Source organism: Pseudonaja textilis, chromosome Z (genome assembly GCF_049901715.1).
Source record: "Pseudonaja textilis isolate UNSWEBS1 chromosome Z, rPseTex1.2, whole genome shotgun sequence".
Taxonomy (NCBI): domain Eukaryota; kingdom Metazoa; phylum Chordata; class Lepidosauria; order Squamata; family Elapidae; genus Pseudonaja; species Pseudonaja textilis.
In genome coordinates, this window is record NC_142008.1 from 103,191,934 (window position 1) to 103,213,791 (window position 21,858).

Below are 21,858 nucleotides of genomic sequence, written 5' to 3' on the forward strand. Positions count from 1 at the left end.
CCTTCCGGCCCACCCCAAAATCCTCCCCAAATGCCATCTCCTCTCCTTGGCTGCGTCTTGCGCCCATTTCCCCTTCGGGGCGCGCTATCTCGTTCTGGATGCCTCGCTCTCCTCCTTGGCTCAACCACTCTCGCCCCGCCCGCTTTGCCCCCCTCCCCGCTTCCTCAACCCCCACCCCCCTCCACTATTAGTATTCCACTCCCGTCTCTGCTGCTCGCAGGAGCGCTTTTGCTGCAGCGCTCCCGACGTCGTTGGTTGGTTGCCTGCTTGTGTCGGCTTCTTCCTTGGCAGCCGGGTCGGGTCGGAGCCGCCAGGACCAGTGGGTTCTTCCAGGTCTCCACTTCGCTTGCTTCCCCCCTTCTCCATCGCCCACTCCCGAGGGCTCTGGCGAGGCTCCAGTTGGGTCTGCTCCGGGATCTTTATGGAGCCCAAGCAATAAAGGGACCGGGGGAGCCCGCAGCCTCGCCCCTCTCTGCCCCCCAACTGGGCACGCGGAGGAGGGTACAGCGGTCTTCGCCAACCTTATCAGGAAAAGAGGGGGAGCAGGGGATGCTGTCTCCGCGACGCCCCCCACTTTGGTGAGTGTGGGGATGAAGGGGTGAGGTTAGATGGTTGGTTGGGTGGGTTCTTTTTTTTCTTTTTTTTTGAGGGTGGAAAGGGTCATGATCCAGCTGAGCAAAGGGATGAGAGATGGTACATGCAGCAGGATGGATGCCTTATCATGAAAGAATATGAATGAAGTAGGGAGTTGAAAAGGTTAGATTGGGACAGTGATTTTTTTTTTTTTGGAGGGGGGAATAGGGCAGGCTGGAATTAATAGGAATTGAGAAGTAGGATGATGGATGGAAGTTGCTATGGAAACTGCACCATCTATACCCTGCTCAGTGGCTGAAAGATGCTGCACTTCTACCTCCTCCTTTCCCCCCTCCCCCTATACTTGGCAACCCAACCCCCTTCTGTCCTTCCTGATGCTGCAGGCAAATATCCCCAATCCACTATTTTCCACTTAATTTTCTCCACCCCAAAAATCTTCCTAGCAAGCATTCGGCCACTATGTCCTCTATAGAGCTCTCCACTGGCTCAGCCCCCTCCCCTTCATTGCTTGCTCCCATAGCAACACACGTTGCTTTCCCATCAAGCTGTGCTTAGTACTCAGGTCTGATACCACACCCCCTCAATGGGAGGAGAATTCCTCTTGAGGAGCCCCATATATCCCTATCTAGGCCTGGTTCCAACAAGCATCTCTGGGCTGGCTGCTTCCTGTCTTACTACAAGCCTTCCCTTATTGCCTGTCTGCCAATGGGTCTGAGTCTCACTCCAGGAGCCAGAACCCTCTTCTGCTTGGATTCCAATGACATTCTGGAAACCGTGGATGTTTTCAGGGAAATCGTCCTGAGATTGTTAGGTCCCATGAAGAAATGTACCAAAAAGTAAGTTCAGAGAAGTATCTATCTCACCCTCTCTATCTCCATTGTGGAACTTGGATGATATCACCCAGATATATGATTCTGATCCCTCCCAATTAGTGTGGCTATAGGATGATGAGAGAGAATACTAAGTTGGGAAAGTAGGTATGAAGCTATCAGAAATGTCCATCTGATTCATTTTCCATGAGCTAAAGTCTCTACATCCTCTATGGATTTTGGAGTTTCCTTTTTCTCCATTTACCCAGAACCTCCATTTTTTTTCTCATGTAAGGACTGATATTGCCAATTTCATCCTCCTCTATAACTTAATTCAATGCCTTTAATAGCCCTCTCTGTGTGGATTTGGCTAATGCAAGGCTTCTTCCTATTTGCACTTGATTGGCATTTTACCATATCTTAATATTTTGAAAAATAGAGATCATAAGAATAGCTATATTTAAACTAGCCACCCCCACTTTTTCATACACTACCCATTAAAAATTCCCAATTTTCAAATTTTGCTAGCTGCCTTGAATATTTGCCAGGATTTTTTTAAAAAAAGCAATGGCAAACTCCTTTCACTGTTACATACTGGCTGTTTGTTTGTCTAACTCCAAGTCCTTATCTGTTGGTTTTTTTCCCCATGCTTTCTTCACTTCACCCTTTCCTTGTAATTATTTTAATTTTTAGTCATTGTGTATTATGGGTAATCAACATGAAATTTCATAGGGTCTAATTCACAGCTGATGAAGGGCTAAAGCTGTGCCTGGATCCTATCACTTAATGCTGCAGATGGGAAAACACATGACTGACTGTTCTTCCAAGCAAGCAAGCAAGCAGGCTGCATTAACCTGCACATGTTTAACCTGATTACTGAATTAACCATTTCTGGCTTCACACTATACAGCGTAACATACATTCCATCAAAGAAGCTGGATTTTCCCATGCTAATCCACAAACTAATTAGGAAACTGACCGAGGTTAACATGAATCAAAGATAACATCTAATTTTTTACTGGATTGGATCAAATGTATTGTACAAATTCAACTTCTGTGTTACAGAGAAAGTTAACCACAACTTTTCACCCTAATATGTTCTATTCTGGGTGCAGGGTCTTAAATGGAGAGGCATTTAATTATGCAAGCCTACACCTGCAATTTGAAATGATTGCACATTTACATGCAATGAAGTTTTCTTTGTGTATCAGCAGCCTTCTCTGATCTGGTATTCTCTGGATATGTTGGGATTGCAACTCCCAGAAATGAAAGCATAGCTAAAGACTAATTTGACTACACAAAACTGTACTATGGCTGTGAAAACTATGATTTGCAATCCCAGCACCTTTTCAGAATATCATTTGATACTATTTGAGAGGTTAGGTGAAGTGCATTGTTAGCCATGCTAATGTTTTACAATTTAAAAAAAAAATCCAAAGAGAGTGGGATAACTTAAAAGCTAATCAATTTTGTATTGTTATCACATTAACTTTAGTCTACTTTGGTGTTTCTCAAGTTCAGTAACTTGAAGATGTATGGATTTCAAATCCCAGAATTCCCCATCCAGCATCTTCAAATTGCCAAGGTTGAGAGACATTGGCCTACTTTGTGGAAAGATTTTTGGTGCGATGTTGCTATAATGGATTTGAAAGGAATGGCTACATTGCACTGGCAATTGGTGCGAGAAATTTCTAATATTTATCCATAGCTTATTAAATTAAGCCATTTCCCAAATTTGCACAACATATTGAACTGTAAAGTACAATAACCAAACATGTTGGATTCAAACAACAATCTAAGCCACAAAATCACACCAAATGAATCCAACATTATTCAAGTATGTACCATTGTGTGAATGCAGCTTGTGTGCATCCTCAGTTGCAGAGATTGAAAGGTGTGCTTGAGTTAGGAAGATCTTACATTAATGTGGGACTTGGAAATAAATATGGGTCCAATGATTTATGGGATTCACAGAAGGACCTTTCTGAACTATCTGGGATAGGCCTGTAGCAAAATATTTATCTGAAGTAGGTTTTCCCAACCCAGCTGCCTTCTAGATAGGAGAACCTCTCACAATCTCAGGCTAATATGGTGGTTGTTGAGAATTCTGGGAACTACAGTCCAGGCCCTTGAAGAATACCCAGAATAACAGAGTTGGGAAGGGACCTTGGAGATCTTCTAGTCCAATCTCCTGCTCAAGAAGGAAACCCTGTACCATTTCAGACAACAGTTGTCCAATCTCTTCTTAAAAATGAGGAAAACTGACCTGCAGGCTTTTTTTCCCTTTTAGTCTATTTGTCAGTATTCATAACATAAACTTGCCCATATGAATGATAAGTGATTGGGGCTCTTGCATTTGTCTTGTGTGGCTACCATAATCAGCTGCATAACTCCAAACACAAAAGAAGAGCCTCTTGAGGACAATAATGTGGCAGATGTTCCTTAAACACGGACTGAGGGCTTGCAGTGCTGATCCCTGGCTGAAACTAAGCTGGGCTTGGTCGCTACTTGGCTAGGAAATCGGAATGCTTGGGACACTTCTATGGGATACAGAAGAGGAAGAGCAAGAATCCCCTACAGGAAACAAATATGAGTAGAAAGGCAAGGTGAAGCATCTTTGAATCAGAATCCTATAAAGTTATGTGGAAGTGAAAGATGGAGATGATACTCAAGGATTAAGGGCCACACTACTTAAAATTGTTTTGTAGTGGGATGGGGTGAAGTTTTTTACACAGAGTGATGAAAAAGGGGATAATAGAATTGGACTGCTGATAAAAGAAGGAAATGCTTATTTAGGTACAAATTACTGGTCAATTTAGACTAGCATTCTCCAATATAGGCATCTTCTGCAGGGTTCATTCCTCAAATTGTAGAGTAAGCTACAATTGAGCTGGCTAGCTGACTTCACTGTATTGTACTGTGGAAACCCAATGATTTATTGAGTGTATATATGGATGAACCCCCTCCAGTAAGCCATGGTGTGGTGTGTTTGTTTGGGTGCAGCACGTAATGTGGACACAGCCATTTTGTCTTGTTAGCTCAGATTTAACATGTTATTAGAAACTAGTAAGTGAATTAGATAACAGCTCCCAGCATCCATGGACAAGCTAGTCAAAGATAAAGAGAACTAATCCAATGCCTTTGGGAAAGAGGCACTGGACTGGGTTATTCTGGTTCAACTGATAGTTACTTTTGTCTTTCTTGCAGATTTATTGGGTTTTTGGGGGCTGGGGGTGGGATGGTTCTGCAGGATAACCCAAACCCAAGCTTTCAACCCCCTCCCAGGGAACTCAACAGCCCTGTGAAGGAAAGAGAGATGTATTCCAGCATATATAGATCATGATAATTTATGAAAATAGAATATTGTGCAGCCATCTGGTAAGGAGCATACTGTGGGTGTGTGCATGTCTCTCTGTGGCACACATTTACAACCGTGAGTGCTGCTGTGGCTCAAGGGGGAATGGTGGGGGTCAGATTTGAGGTGGAGGCCTGTTTTGCTGCTTAATGTCAGGGCAGGCCAAATGGAGGACTGGTGATGCTTTCGGGATTAATTAGCATTGCAAACAGTCGAATTGTTAACTGTGAGGGCTTTGGCCTGTATACATAAATTTGGGGCATTTTTTAAAGTGTGTTTGCTTGACCTCTGCATATGATATGTATAAAATATAAAACTCTACACAGCTACAGCTACTAGAAAAAGTGGCCAAGAGCATGTGCTAGAAACAGTTGCCATGGCAATGGGAGCTAGAAGAAAAGGGATGAAAAGAAAAGAGTGAGAACCCAAAGTAGATGTTGCCTTGGTTGCTGCTTCTCTCATTCTCTCCCCAACATTTTGTCCATAAGATACAAGACAGTATATATTAGTCACTATAGCAGGGTCAAAATGTATTTTCTAACATGGGTCACCCAGAGTGTTGGGCTTCAATCCTATTACCCCCTGCATATGATGGGAAATGTATCTCTGCAAGGCACCAGTGGGAGGTGGCTGCACTTTAGGAAAAAGGAAAGAGGTAATTTTGATTCCCCTCCTCTGTAAACAATCTCTATCTTTTTCATTATATGTCTGCTTGATCTGGAAAGCTATGGAAGAAACTGTCTCGTACAGGATTAAGTGCAGGGAAGGAAACTACAATAAAAGGATGGTGTGGCATTTTAATCATCTTGTGGGGAATGAAAGTAGCTATCTACCTTTCTACATGGAATAGTGGATTGCACTCAGCAGATTAAATCACCACCTACATGGGTAGGTTCACACTCTAAAGCAAGCTAACTTGGGGTTTAAATAGTTTGCGGCTCAGTTTGTTTTGGAAACCATATTCTCATATTTAGCCACAATATGATTCTTCACTGGGCATTCAAATTGTGTGAATACAATAATTCTATTTTGTTAGGATTTAACATGCTGCATGAACTCAGCATAAATTTATAATTCTATGCCCAATCGCCAGTCTAGGACAATGCAGTCTTCTTGCAGAAATCATTTTAGATGTTCAGCTAAGCTCTTACATATAACATATTAGGAGATATGTATCAAGAGGGCATCTATCAGGTGAGTTTATTAAGGAGGATTCTCGTGGCCTCAAGTCTTCCTTGGCAGCAACTGGATCAAATGGCAACAAGTCCTTTAACAGATTAACAGAGTTGGAAGGGACCTTGTAGGTCATCTAGTCCAACACCCCACCTAACCTGGAAGCCAAGGAAGCTGCAGACTGCTGGGTATAGGATTATATACTAATTAAGGATATTTAGACAATTGTCGGCCATCCAGTAATCGCCAAAAGTTGTCAATGAGAATTTTTTCTAATTTTGATTTTTTGTAATAAGTACTGATATATGTAACCCTCAATTTGCAACTATTTGTTTAGCAATCATTCAAAGTTATAATGATTCTGCAAAAAATGACCTGACCTGTCTTCACACTTACAACCCTTTAAGCATCCCCATGGTCATGTAATCAAAACTTGGGTGCTTGGCAACTGGCTTGTATTTATGACAGTTGCACCCAAGGTTGTGTGATCATCATTTGTGACCTTCCATGGCGGCTTCCGACATGCAGAATCAGTGGGGGAAAACGGATTCCACTTAATGGAGGAAGTGTGATTCATGTAACAAGCGTAATAAATTTACTTATCAACCATAGTAAAAAAAGGTCATAAAATTGGGTGTGATTCACTTAACAGTTGCCTTCCTTAACAATTTTATTTTTGCCTGAGGGTAATTAGTAGTAGTCTGAAAACTTCTCATTTGTTTGTCTAGTTATCTTCCTTAAATACCAAGTTAGACACCTTGTTACTCCTGAAAATTTCATTGGGAGACTGTTGTTTCCTGACTAAGTCATTACAAGTATTGTCTCCACTTAAATCACTTTGAAATCAATTAAAATGATACAATTTGTTTTCTTGGATCTCAGTTTTATTTTCTCTTATTTTCCTTGGCTTCTGCCAAATAGTTGAAACATTTATTCTCAGTATTACTGACTTATAGCTGACGTTACACAAAACGCCAAGACTGTCAGGTAAGGAATTATAAGTGGCAATTTATATATATTTAAAAAACTGAGATGACTTCTTTCCTTTGAAAGAGCAAAGCTGTGGACCAACTTTCTCTTTGATCACATGCAAGCACAATATAAATTGGGTCTGTTATTTGGGAATCAATCAGTTCTCTTAACTTTCCTAAGGGGCTAATTTTGTACCATTTGGGAGGCAATGATTTATGTATGTGCCTATATGTACTTGAAAGAGGCAACAACAACAAAGAAAAAAGACAGCATCAGAACCATTGGAGTACATTTATTCCTTACAAAAATATATTGAATTTGCAGGATTCCTCAGAATGCGTTAAACTGAAGGTGATTGGTGGACTACCAAGTAATTTTGGCGAGGGATCTCCCAAGTGGCCAGAAATGAGTTGTCTTTCAGAATGGCTGCAGAATCACATTAGTATCCATTACATTTCAGCAAAATTTGACTTTGGGAAATCAAATCATTATCATCGTCACTATTTCATTATCCTGACATTTTCCACTATGTTCCTAGAAAGAAATTGTCTTTTCTGATCACATGAACAGGCCCTAAAATAGGGTTGAATCTTGAACAGCTACTTTTAAGGTGCAGCTACAAATATATTTGCATATGTCTCAGTGGTGTTCATGGATACTCAATACAAAATAAATTACCAGTTCTGGGCCACAGTAATCCAGATGACCAGCAGATGGCGATAATGTGATTCAGAAAACTTCAACTCCTTGTGGCTAGTTGGATTTCTGCAGCCCAGACCCAGTAAACATTTTCAACTGAACTTACAACAGAGTAATAATTGTTTGTGAAATTTTTGGCACAGGGAGATCGTGAAAAGTCTTGGAAATAATTTTTGTTCCCCCATTTTTTTTTATTAACAAGGAATGAATACTTTTATTAACAAGGCAATTGTATAGTGCTCTTCCTGAGTGCTTTTTCTTGTTATTCTGTAATATCCAGAACCCTTGAGCTAGGACCATAATATTCTCATTTTCCCAGTCTAGAGTTGAATTCTGTTTCTTATGGACAAGTTGTGGAAAAAAACCTGAGCATAATAAATATTAGGGGGTGAGGGGAAACTGAGGTAGCAAAAATCGAGCAAACCTCAAACAAAGCAGTAAGAATGGGTCACACCCATTGACTACAGAATACAACAGAATAACTGAGTTGGAAGGGATCTTGGAGGTCTTTTAGTCCAACCCTCTGCTTAGGCAGGAAACCCTATATCATTTCAGACAAATGGTTATCCAATCTCTTCTTAAAAACTTCCGGTGTTGCAACATTCACAACTTCTGGAGGCAAGTTGTTCCACTGAATACAGGTAGTCCTCAACTTACAACCATAATGGATCCTGCCGATTATGATGGTAAGTCATGATGGTCATAAAATAGATCGCCCACATGACTGATTTTATGACCTTATTTTTGTGATGATCGTTAAGTGAACACAGTAGTTGTTAAAAGTGAATTAATTGTACCCTATGGGCTGATTTGTTGAAAACCAGAAGTAAATATGGCAAAAATATTGTAAAACATTATTAAGAGTTGTGGTGGTGCAGTGGATAGAATGTAGTACTGCAGGCTACTTCTGCTGATTGCTGGCTGCCAGCTGTTTGGCAGTTCAGTTCTCACCCACTCAAGGTTGACTCAGCCTTCCATCCTTCCGAGGTGGGTAAAATGAGGACCCAGATTGTTGGAGGCAATATGCTGATTCTGTAAACCGCTTAGAGTTGTAAAGCACTGTGAAGCGGTATATAAGTCTGAGTGCTATTGCTAGTATGTAACTAAAAAAACACTGCAAATGGCTGTAAATGCAAGCCAGTTACCGAGTGTGTGAAAGGCAGTCAGGTGACTGATGGGGCAGCCATAAACACTTTGCAACTGGTCATAAGTACCCTGGCAGATCTGTTGTAATTTTGATAATTGCTAAGCGACTGGTTGTAAATCCAGGACCAGCTGTAGTGATTGGCTGGTCTACAGTTATGTATGGTATATGAGAGAGAGAGAGAGAAAAAGGGAAGTGGAATTCTAAATAAAACTTCCCCATTCTGTAACATTTAATAGTGAGGTGTTACTTATTCTCTGGGGATATTTTGGGGAGATTATAGGAGTAGAGAGATGCTGAATTAGCAGGAACTAAAAAGTGAATGGAGACATTTCAGCTCAGACTAGCATAGCACTATTTCAAATTTGTTCATATAAATTTGTTAGTGCCAGATAAGTGGCCTAAGGCAAAAAGATCTTTTTGCATTTGTTATTTTATGGAAAAGGCTGTATAGTATAAGACAATTAAGATCCATCAGTCAGCAGTCTCAAGAGTGGTACAATAGTCTGCATGATAGACTAGCACTGTTCAGATGCAAACTCAGATCACAAAACAACAATATGTTTATTCTTATTTCTATTATATTGCAAGCATTTGACAAATAAAATAAATAAATAATATTCTACAATAGTTGTGCTCTCCAAGCAACCTTAGCCAGATCAGATGAGAATCTAAGAAATTCATTTGCAAAATATACTAAATTATTGTTAACCTTGTTTAATTCTGAGAGTGTTGTGCTAACCCAATATCTGTGATTAATTTATGATTCAGTGTAGTGTCTGAAGCCAGAAAGTAGGGTAAATCAGTAACAGGTTAAATGTGTTTTGTGAATATAACCATGAATCCAGGTCTATTAAGTACAATTGTTCTGCAAGAATACAGATACTTTCCTGCTATATAATTCTTAAAAATATATATATCTGTGATTAATTCTGGGATTTTTTTAGAAGCAAAGCCGGTGCCCCTCTTTCATACTTCTGGTAAAGATCAGAATTGTCCATCTATGCACAACTTTCAACTTTGAATATTATTTCTGCTTCTATATGCCTCTGCAGCAGTGTGTGAAAAATATAATTGACTAGGTGAAATTCAACATGTCCTGTTCTTATGTTTTTCCTACCCTGTCTGGCAGATGCTGCTGAGAAGCCCCAAAACAAGGCATGATTTCTTACCAACTGTTCCTCCATACTCTTTGTTTTTTTCAAAGCCATGGTACACCTGAAACCTGGGGATCTGTTTTTTAAAAATATCTAACAACCTTTGATTGCCATATTTCAGAGAATTGTGACTCCTTGAATTACAGGACTGGTCACCCATGACTATTACAGGACTGGTCACCCATGACCGATGGAATACATGTAGTCATGAAACATTTCATTTATATTCCTTAGCATCCTGAGACAGTGCTGCTGAAATTTATCAACAAAAGTCCATTTTGGATGTCAAAAAGTTTTCGATTTTTCTAACTTCAGCTCCCCATACCAGATCCCTGAAGTGGTCCCCAAATCATACCATTATGTTAAAACACCATATTGCTATCCAAGGATCTGATCTTCTTTTTAAAGCATGGAAATGCAGTTAGTTTGTTTCCCAAAGATTTGCTGCTTTCATTCCCATACTTAAAATCTACCTCTTAAGCCTGAGGATGGGTAGAAAAAGCCAAAGTCCTTTCCTTTCTGTTACTACTTTTCCATTGGGACATTGGTCCTGCAGCTGGCCAGGAAAGTAGGTGTCCATCACTAGGTTAGTAGGACATCTGTATCCATTATTATCTGATTTGTTTCCTGTTATGCACAGGCAGGTGTTTCTGAAAACCCTGCAAACACTGCGTGATTTCTTATCAGTTGTTTCTTTACACTGGTGTTGCTGGTAAGCAAATCCAGGTCTGTTACTTACCAGAATCTAGGTATGAATTTTGGGTAGAGAAAGAAAGGATTCCAACTCCAAATAATGAGATGCAATTATTTTGCTCCCACATAGAGCAGGATCTTGCTGGCAGCCCAGTCTGCAAATGGCTGTCATGATTCTAGATCAATCAGAGGTGTCAAACTCAAGGCCTGTGGGCCGGACCTGGCCTGAGGGGTGCTTAGATCTGGCCTGCAGGGCCACCCTGGAAACAGCAAAGGACTAGCCTATGGTGCCTCTGCCAATGAAAATGGAGGTCTTGAGGGCTGTGTGCAGCCTTCCCAGGCCCCGTTTTGGTTGTGACAGCCTCCTGCAGCCCTCTGCCAGCAAAAATGGAGCTGTTTTCTTTGGCAGAGGGCTGCAGGAGGCCATTGCAACTGAAAATGGGCCTGGAGAGGCACTCAAGGCCCACCTGAGCTCTGCTTTAGCTGGCAGAGCACTTGGGCCACCACAGTGACATCAAGCTCGCCATGCCCACTCTGGCCCCCAAGGTCAAACACAACCCTGACGTGGCCCTCAATGAAATTGAGTTTGACACTTCTAGATGATGGATCTCTTGTACCTAGGCAGATCCTTATGTGTCTCTTTAAATACACATTGTTAGTTACGAATAAATAAGAAAAAGAAATCCCTGAATATATATGTGTGACTTTCAGCTGAGCTCAAGCTCTTTTTTTAAAATTAAATATTTGTTTACAAAGGAAGAGAAAAGTTTCCTTTACATTCCTATAGAAACTAGTATAACATAAGAAAAAAGCAAGCAAATAGAAAACGTGTAAGAAAAAAACATAAAAGTAAAATAGAGAGAAAAAATGATAAAAAGAAGTACCTTCCATATCTTCTTAACAGCAATAATATTTATAGACTTAGTCTATGGATACAACATAACTCTCTTTTTTCTATGATCTATCCTGTCTATTCATTTACACCATAAATCATAAGTTCATTTTTTTCTCTTTTATGCAAAAAATATGTAAGGGCTTTTCAATCAGCAATGAAAAGTCTGATGTTGTTTTCAAAACCCAGCCAAGATTTTGCTAGTATAATTTTCCATTTCTTTTTTCCAGGGCAGAATACCTAAATTTTAAACCTTTCTCTCATAGAACGTATCAGAAAACCTTCTGTACGTGTGTGTGTGTGTGTGTGTGTGTGTGTGTTTGTAGGTGCATATGTGGGCTCATATAAAGTGTTTTGCAAAATATATGTTCTCCTTGCAGTCACAAGGGGATCATTATTCAAATTTCTCAGAATATTTCCATCTCCTTCGTGGCAATACACCCCAAAGCTTGCTATGATATGAATTGCATTTAAAAAAAATTCTGTGTCTATTTTGTGTTAGCAAATTGTTATAAAATGAAGAGGTCGATAGTAAAAAAGGTAATATAATCCATCTCTATCTCTTTGTCTCTCCCTCCCTCTCTTTCCCTCTCGTGTGTGTACAGTACCCTATGTGTACAGTACCCCAGAGGCTCTCAATTAGTTAATAATTTTATGGCAAAAGTGGGCAATTTCTATTAGATCATGAGTTACAATTATGTCTCCTGACCTGTGACACTATCCATAGTAGAAGATTCTTTCGTTTATGGTAACATCTATGAAAGTGATGGGACTGAGCATTTTTGACCTGGATTTAGATTTGTTTTAGATATTTGATTGATGGCAAAAATTTTCCAGACTCATTTTTGGCCCATTTTCAGAGTTTGAAGGGACTTCTAAAAGTGGAAATTAGAGCAGTCACCTCCCAGTGGCTTTCTGCTCTCATTCCCATCCTTGATTGTTATGATCAAAACTGATGTTTTGACAGAGTACACATTTATTCTGGAAAGCAAATGTGGATCATATGAGAATAGTTATCCATCTTCCCCCTCCCCCGGTCAATTGTTTCATACCTTTTTTCTGATTTGCAGACTTAGATATTGGGCATCCTATCCAATCGGAGATCTTAGAGTGAATAGGATGGATATCCCACTACATCTGATGGGAGCATTTCATAGTAACTATCAATCATTAAAAAAGCCATATCCAGTCAAAATCTAGTTACACAATTAGACAATGAGGGCATATTATATGTTTAGGCAAAGAAGAGCGCCAATGAGGGCAACTGAGAAAAAAAGTCAAGTAATAGAAATCAATGGACTGGAGAAAATTTTTAAGAAATCAGAAATGTTCATGAAAATCAATGACTAGTTGAAAAATTAAAAGGCATTTATGTAAAATGGACAGGAAATACACTACACTGATCAGTTTGTAAATAAATGTTTTTATTTATTTTGACCATATTTGTCTTTCCCTTAATTTTTCCTTGTTAACAAAATCATTTTGCTAGATTCTGAATGGGGATTATTTTATTTTATGGTATCAATGAAATTTTATCATATATAACATGACATTTTATTGCATTATTAGATCCATATTGTATTTTCCTGGAAAGCAGCTTTTATTTTATAGATATTAGGAACTAAAATACAAACAACTGTACTGTGAGAGCTGTCTCCCATTGTTGCTTATGAAAAACATCAGGGAGAGGTGTTTTAGTTGAAATGTAGAATATAGGACTGGGATAACTTGTCACAGCCAATTCACCTTGGACAATCCACCCTGGCCATCTGGCAATGCCAATTTGCTACAAACAATTCCATGAGGGATAACTCCATGTGATAAATGTTATCCACTATTGTTTCTTTGCCATCATTTCCATTGACAAAAATGGAAATGATGCCAAAGAAACAGTGGTGCATAACATTTATTGTGCTGAGTTATCCTGCATGGAATAATCTGTGATAAGTTGTCCCATTCTGAATGGAGAGGTGAAGAGTGGGCCTGCTTGGTCCCTTATATTTTATAATAATATTGCGTGACTGGTTTCAGCAGGATATGTACATACTGTGAAGTTGGAATGCACATTCCTTTATGTTAAATGGAGAGTTTTATATGCTAGGAAAAGAATGAAAGCTTTACTTTTTTTACTGTCCACAATTTTTCCTTCTATGCTCCAGCACATCCTACATAGCATCACAAGGCTCTAGTTTTCAAGGTAATGACATTTTTTTGTGCAGGCAATCCTCGTTTAGTGGCAGCAATCGGCACAGCAATTCAGGTGTTAAGCTAAGTGGTTACTAAGTTAACTACAACTGTTCTTATAATCTTCCTTCAGCTTTCCTTTGTAGGTCTATGATGGTCATAAATATGAAGATTGATCATAAAGTTACTTTTTCATCATTGTTGTATGGTCACTATTTAAGGATTATCTTTATGTCACACTTTGGATCAGGTCTCCACCCACTGCAGTTTCCGGTACTCTTTCTGCAAAGATAACTTCCAGCTATCAAACAGCTCCCCCCCACATACAAGTACTTTTAGAAGAGAAGGTAGAATAAAAAGTAGATTTTTTCCCTTTCCCATTTGCACAACCCAATTCACATTCTATATGAAGGCACAAAGTATTCAATTTGAGATAGTGCTGTGCTGAAATTTGCTTTGTAATATTACAGACATTTTGTTCCCCTGTGAAACAAGCTTTTCTCTCCCTTTCTTATTTGTAGGATAAGATATTCTCTTTGTAATGCTTTAAAAAACTGGTGGAAGGCTGTTACTGTGTTGCTGTTATTTTCCATGCACCTCTTTCCACTACTCTGAATCCTTCTTAACTTTTCAATATTTCTAATCTGAAAAAGGCTCTGGAAGGAAATCTGGCATGATATATATTTTTAATCTTGGGATTGAATTGAAATACTATATCATAAGACAAGGAAGTTGCAGATGCTGGGAAAATGGTTTTATATAAGGAATAAAGATATTTGCATACCCACACCTGGATTCCTTCAAAATTACACAATAATACACTACCCATAGCAATTTCACTCCAATATTCTTCTTTTTCAAAATAAGCTTCAGAAAAAAATGTCCTCTCATCAAATTAGTTGAGAAGTGATTGAAAAAAAGTCAGAGGAATTTTTCTAGGTGGAACTATTTTCAGATTGGCAGATAGACTTGCACCTGAGCTCATTTAAACTATATTTTACAATCGACAGATAATTTTAAGAAGATGGGAGGGAGAAGTTTCCAGTCTCCTGAAACTTCCCTTTGAAAATGACTGCAATTACATGTCAGTCTAAACCAGAGCACCTGGTTTGATATGCCAACATCTGTATAAATCATTGCCTGACTAGGGAAACAAATCAAGGGCTAATCGTTTTTTTCTAGTATTTAAACCCAGGGTTAAAGTATATTGCACCCTAAGAAGATCAAGACTTTCTGTGAGAATTATAAACTGTTTCCAGTTTCACTAACTTAGCTTGTTTGTTTACTTCATTATATGGCTAAGAGGCAGGCTGCATCTGTGGGTGGATAACACATAAATTGTGCTTTCATAATTAAGTAAAGGAAACACAGCTTATTGTTTAAAGTCAGGATTTCTGTCTTAGAACAAAATACACTAGAAATGTAGTCACTGAGACAGTACCTTTCCTGGGTTTTCAGTATGTTCAGATTGGGTTTGCCCATTGTGCTAAGCCATGGGTTAATTATTTAACTGAATGATCATAATTCATAAAATGTGCTAAGGCAAAACTAAACTATGAATTAAAATGTTACACAAAGCAAGAATCAAAATTGCAACAGTATACCCACACACAAACACACACACACACACACACAAAGCAGGATCTTTTCAATAGTGGCTCCAGTTTTATTAAACTTCCTAATGAAGTTTTTCACCACTTTGCTTTCAGTTAGGCAGCTACTTCATTCATGTCTATTTAAACAAGTTTTTAATTTCTCCCTGGAGTTATACATGATAAACCAATTCATATTGTTTTTCTCTCTACATATTATTTATTGTTTCCCATTAGTGCATCTTCATTGCTATTCTTTCAAAAATCTTCAAAACATTTTAACTGTTGGAAGCTGACCTGATTTCTCAAGGAAGGGCAGGTTATACATATTTATAAACTAAAACTACACATGAGAAATTTTGAAATAATAGCACCCAGTATATAAATCTAAATCCAAGTGATACTACAGTTTGACGGAAGAAATGACTCTGGTGCAAATGTGGCTTTGAGTAAAGTTTGAATCTAGAACATTAACTATACATTATAAGTCCAGGATCAGAGCTATTCTTATTATTACTGCATGTAAAACTATAATACTGGACAAGAAGTAAAAGAAAACCCTACTCATCTGATGTAAGTCGAGAAACAAAATGCACAAAATAGCAGATGATGCAAATACAAGAAATTCTGCAATGGTAGGAAGTCGACGTGTATGTTCTTCAGATGACTGCATGTGGCAGGTCAAAGTGAAGGAACACAACTCATAGATTTAGGTACATTGGAATACAGGATATATAGGAAATAACCTATGCAGTTTCCACAACCTGTGTGGTGACCCCTTGATGAGCTGGGAAAACAGCTGTAGAAATTTGAAAGCAGTAAATCAGGAATGTGAATGGGACACTAGCATAAACATATGATTTTGGCAGCAGATTGCTGGCTAGAAAAGGTAAGGGAAGAAAATGAGACAACAGAAGGCATATGGTTGAGTTGAGAGCTACAGTTCTGTTCCTCCTCATTGGCCTAGTTGACTTCATAACAGATTTAGACAAATCAAGCATAGATACAGGGAGCAAATGACTGATAGAGGTCAAATCTTACCCTAACTAGACAATGATAAATGTAGCTTATAAATTTGCAGGTTGATTAACAACTGGGCAGCTCAGCTTTAAAAAGAAAGAAATCTTCAGTGTGCAGACCTACTTTTAATCCCTGTAATGGAATGTAACAAGACCCCTTTCACATTAAAACAAAACAGAGCATTAGTCCTTGTTTTTCTTTTTCAGGATGACCAAGTGCAAATGAAGGCAGGTTCTTATCTTTCTAATAGTTGCACAGAACAGATCTGAAATTTTGACAGGAACATTCACAGAGGTGAAAATAAAGATGAATTTTTTCATTAGAACTTCAACACAATAATTAAAAACAACTTCTGTTGACCCAAGAGCTGAAGCAAGAGTTGTGTGGTATCGCAGGAAGAGCATTCCATGAGTGGGCAACATTACAGCTTGTGTATGAGGAGAGTTTTAAAGTGTGGGTATCTAAAGTGCTCACAACATTTATGGCATCTGTTTTGTTCCATTTCCTTGTCATGTTCTCCAAAAGTCACAAAGGTAGGTAGCCTTTTGCAGGTTTGTATTGACTTAAAGCAACATAATGGGAACAGATCTTCATTGGCACCACTGTGGAATGTGTGTGTGTGTGTGTGTGTGTGTGTGAGAGAGAGAGAGAGAGAGAGAAAGAGAGTGTGTGTTGGGGAGCCACCATCCAGATGTAAGCCGATTCTATTATTACTAAGTTGGTACCATGGTTTGCATTCCGACTCCTTAATTACTAAAATGGAGAACAGCAACTTAATGACTAAATAGTAAAGGCCATTTCAGCTCAGTCATAGGTGTAACCTACCAGTTAGACATTCAAAGGTTCTGTTCTCCAATATGCTTCACTTTCTCAATATAGAGGAAGGATTGCCCTAGTTAACTTTGGAGACTTGATTCTTAACTGTCCCCTTCTTGCATAGGGTTAAACTAACTTCCCAAATCAGCCATGTTCTGCAAACACCACAGATTGTGGGGTTAATTAAATTGTGTCTCTTCTGAGATCAAGAAGTCTTAGATTAGTTGTGTGAAAAAATGAGGTTATCTAAGAAGTCTTAGATTAGTGGAGTGAAAAATGAGGACCGTTGCAGTGCCTATGGCTGTGTTAATTTTAATCCCTTGCAGCCACACGGGAAGGTGAAAAATGGGCAGAAAATAAGTGGGAAGTGGTAACATCTCTCCTCCTGAACTTGTCCACAATGGCATTAACCCCAATTCTGCCCTGTGGATTTTACAGAACGTGCATAGGGAGTAAAACGAAAGAAGATGAAAGTGGGGGATGTGACCTCTTTGCAACATCTGGAAGACTATAAAAATAGTTGGTGAAACATGGATCCTGCCATCCTTATTTCTATGATTTTGAAAGACAATGATGAATTGCCTGAAGGAAAAGAGAGGGCAGGGTTGAATATGTTGCAGGAAGAGACGAGAAAGATGCCTTATCCAGAATCAGATCATGAGCTTAAATACTATCTGGGTTTATGCAATAATGTAATCATGTTGATTGAATTAACTGATTTTCTTGGTTTAGTCAGAACAGTGACTTGGCTGAGTTAACACAACACAAAAGAATTACCCAGATAAATACACTCTACCTAATGACAAGGACAATTACCTGTGTTTCCCTGAAAATAAGACTGGGTCTTATTTTATTTTGGGCTCTAAAATAAGCACTAGGGGGTGCCTTATTTTCCCCCTTCTATGGGAGGCTCACTACTTCTGCTTGCTCGCAGTGGGGCAGGAGGCTGTGCGGTACACCAGTGATGTCACCATGAGGTAGGGGGTGGTGGAGCGGGCAGCCCTGCACCACCTTACCTCAGGGCCCTCCACACCCCGACACCTGCTTCAGCCTCCTGCTCCATTGTGGCTGCGAACAAGCAGAAGTGGGCCAGTGGCCATGTGGGCTCCTGCTGCACATGGCTGCTGGTGCTGCTGCTGAGAGACAGGTGTTGGTGCATGGATGGCCTGGCTGCGGGGGTCCTGGGTAAGCCAGTGTGGGGCTCATGGGACAGCTCCACCACCCCCTTCCTCATGGCGGTGGCACTGCAAGTAACCAGAAGGAATGCGCTTAAGTAGGGCTTATTTTGGAGGTAGGGCTTATATTAGGCACCCATGTAAAACATGCTAGGTCTTATTTTTTGGATAGCTCTTATTTTCAGGGAAACAGGCGGTTTATGCAAATATAATATTTAGGCTTTTACTGGCAAGAATAAATACGTTGTTTGAATGTTACTATAATGATAGCTTCTTGAATAAGCCACAATAGCTGGATTCATACAACACTCTGAGTAGGCAAACCTTTGGCAGCTAAGGCCTTTGTGTGTGTGTGTGTGTGTGTGTGTGTGTGTGTGTGTGTGTGTGTGTGTTATAATATTATTTAGACCCCTGGAGCTTATATATGTGTGTGTGTGTGTGTGTGTGTGTGTGTGTGTTTGTGTGTGTAGAAGGGTAGAATTTGTTCTGCATTTTTTTTCCCCTTGATAAATTTAAATATACTGCAGACTTAGGTCATCTATGTTACTGCTTGTTTTAAAAAATGAAGATATTGCTAAAATATTGCAATTGATATTGGATTTTGGTGGCACAAATTTGGGGCATCTGTCTAGGGATTGTGTAAGTGGGGGAAAAAGGCTTCAAGTTTGGGGGAAAATGGCTAAATGTTGTGGTGCTTTTGAAGAGTAGGGAAACTCTCCAGGAAACAGGCTGTGTGTGTGTTAGAAAAAGGTGCTTTTGAAGGGAGGTTGCAAAAAGGATACATCCTTTACTATGATATTAAGAGTAATTCTGGGAAATTTAGGCAAAGACATAAAATTCCAATCAGGAAGGGGAGGAATTGATTCTCTGACCAGAGATTTGGAGCAGGTGAATATAAAAATATCTGAACAATGAGAATAAAAAGCAGATCACCCTCTGCAAAATTCTTCTTCCCTCGCAGCCTGTCAATTCTAATCCTCTCCCTCTCCCCCTTTCTCTCCCTCCCTCCCTCCCCCCACCACACACACCTGGGATTCTATTACTGCTTCCACCGTGTCAAATACTACGGGTGTCCTTGTCCTGGTGTTCCCATATGGTAGGGGAGAGGTGCAGTCCCTCATCAATGTTTCTCAATTTCTGCTCCTCTTTCCCTCACTGTGGGTCCAAGGAACGTGGGGAGAATATCACTAGGGAAGACCATTTCCTAGCTGGCAGCTACAACCCTTTTCCTTCCCCCTCCTGCTTCCTTCTAGTCTCGCTCTCTCTTTCACTCTGTTCAGCTGGAGGGAACTGGGCAGACCTCTGCGGTGGGCTCCTCCTTTGCATCAGTTCATTTCCATGCACCTCACATCTGTGCTTGCCTGGCCCAGCCCAGCCCAGCCAGCAGCCGTTGGTTGCCTCTAGCCACTGACATTGAGAGAGAGGGAGGCAGGATTGCAGATGAGGATGGAAGTGTGTGTGTGTGTGTGTGTGTGTGTGTGTGTGTGTGTGAAGAGGATAAATGGGATGATCAAGACTCCTTTGAAAAGAGAGCATGGACTAATCAAAGTGGATGGGAGAAGGAAGATAAAATCTGGACAAGGACTTTGAGAATTTTCCAGTGTGCTTATAAAAGAACCAATCCCGGGACATCTGGTGTTTGAGTGTGTGTGTGTGTGTGTTTAAAGGGGAAGAGTCCCCAATTGTGAACATGAATGTGTTTGCTTCATTCCCTTAAACATCCAGAACTAAAAGAGAGACTTTGAAGGTCAAAGAATGATACAGTACACTAAGCCAAAATCAAGCAACCATACTGGCTATATTCACACAATACATAAACCAAATTTAAAAAGCACAATTGCTATGTTCGCTTTGCATGCTAAGACAGAATAATTGAAGCACATATGGTTTAAAGATGACTGTTTCCTACACTATGCTAAAACGAATACTCCAAGCACAAATATAGCATATACTATTCTAATGTATGAGATGAACCAGGTCATCTTGTTAAATTTGCTTTGTTTAAATGTGCTTTGTTAACTTTGGCTTAGCAAAGGAATGTAGGAATGTTTTACAAGTTGACAGGGAACATGTGGTTTAGTATTTTATATGGATATGGCTGAGATTCAAAAGAGACACATTACAAAAAGGAACTTTTGGACATCTGAAGAAGAATTAGAATTTAGGGATCTGGGAGTGAAAATCTGGATAAAATGAAAATACTTGTAAAGTATTGTAAAAGGAGATCAAGTTGATTTAGGGGATGGAATTCTTGCCTTTCTGGGGTAAAAGTCAGAATTCTGACCACTATATGATTTTCATCTTCCTTGACAGAGGCAGAATCTGGAAGGTGCAACTTTTCTTATCTCTGATTTAATAGGATCCCTGGCTAAGCACTGCTTCATGCTCAGCCTAAGTTCAGGGGACAGCAGTCTTTCTGAAAGAAAAAGCTCCCATGTGCTTGTAGATGGAGAGCTCCAAAAATTAACAATGAGAAGGCATTATAGAACAATTTATCTTTCTCTCCTTATGGATTATTTGCGAAGGAGACAGAGATATAACAGGGAGAAAACGTGGAGTGATTCCAAGTGAAAAATAATCTAAAATCCTTGCAGTGGTGCAGAGTGATTACATAATAAGAGTATGATTGGATTCTTGAAGCCACAAGGGACTTCCCATGGGTGGTGTAGAGTGGTCAAGAATAATAATGGCATAGTCAGGAATCAGGAAAGGGGGCTCCTCTTACATAATAAGGTCAAGTGGACTTAAGGCACATTGTGTGGGATCCTGGACATTTGCCTTGAGTCTTGCTTTGGTAAGGTCATCGGAAGAGAGGAAGGCAAGGTTTTTACCACAAAGAGTGGACCTCAGGCATGCTGGAAGGAGCCTTGATTTTTGCATTCTTTAATGTAATAGAACAGTGACGTCTAATGCATTGTTACTAGCCAAGATGGCTTGATGCTATACCTATGGATTTCATATGATTGTTTCTAACTGCTTGCTTCCATCTTGGGATAAGCACTTGAAAGCCAAGAGGCCTGGCTTCTTTGAAAATGGCAAGACCAGGAGCCTTAATATGAAAGGAAGGAATGACATTGCCAAATGCTGATGCCGCCTTTGCACCTTATCCATAATAAAAGCTAGCCTCCCCTCCCTACCTTTCCCTCCTCAAAGATGCTGCTGCACATCAGGCAAAATTAGTGCTGACCAGAAAGCGAGATAGGAAATTGATTCCTGGGGCTGGATTCATCTTCTCTTTCTGACCTCTATCGATGGCCTGTCACCCCTGTGCCTTCTTTGTCTCCCATTGAATTCCATTACCTGGGAGAGATGCAGGAGAGAGAGGGGGGAGGGAGGGGGAGGGAGAGAGAGAGAGAGAGAGACGTTCCCTCACTTTGCCCCACTGATCCAACCTTCTGCAGTTTCTGTGTTTCTCTAGAGAGGAAAGGAGAAAGCATCATTCTTAGAAGAAACTGAAGCTGAGACATGAAGGATATATATACCCTAGGTACATACCCTCTCGCTATGACTGGTATTGATGGTGGTCCTTGTCCTCCTCTTATTCATATCTGGGTGTTTTCTTGATTTTTTTCTCCTGAACTAT

At 39.9% G+C, this 21,858-nt stretch overlaps 1 protein-coding gene across 2 annotated transcripts in view; it reads left to right on the forward strand.

The window, feature by feature from the left end:
- The first annotated feature begins 213 nt into the window (after positions 1 to 213).
- Positions 214 to 21,858, forward strand: part of LRRC4B (leucine rich repeat containing 4B) — a 137,712-nt gene continuing 116,067 nt past the window's right edge. For both annotated transcript variants that reach the window (XM_087918186.1, XM_026710784.2), the window contains exon 1: positions 214 to 578. The gene's annotated coding sequence lies outside the window, so the exon portion shown is untranslated. The remainder of the gene's footprint in view (positions 579 to 21,858) is intronic.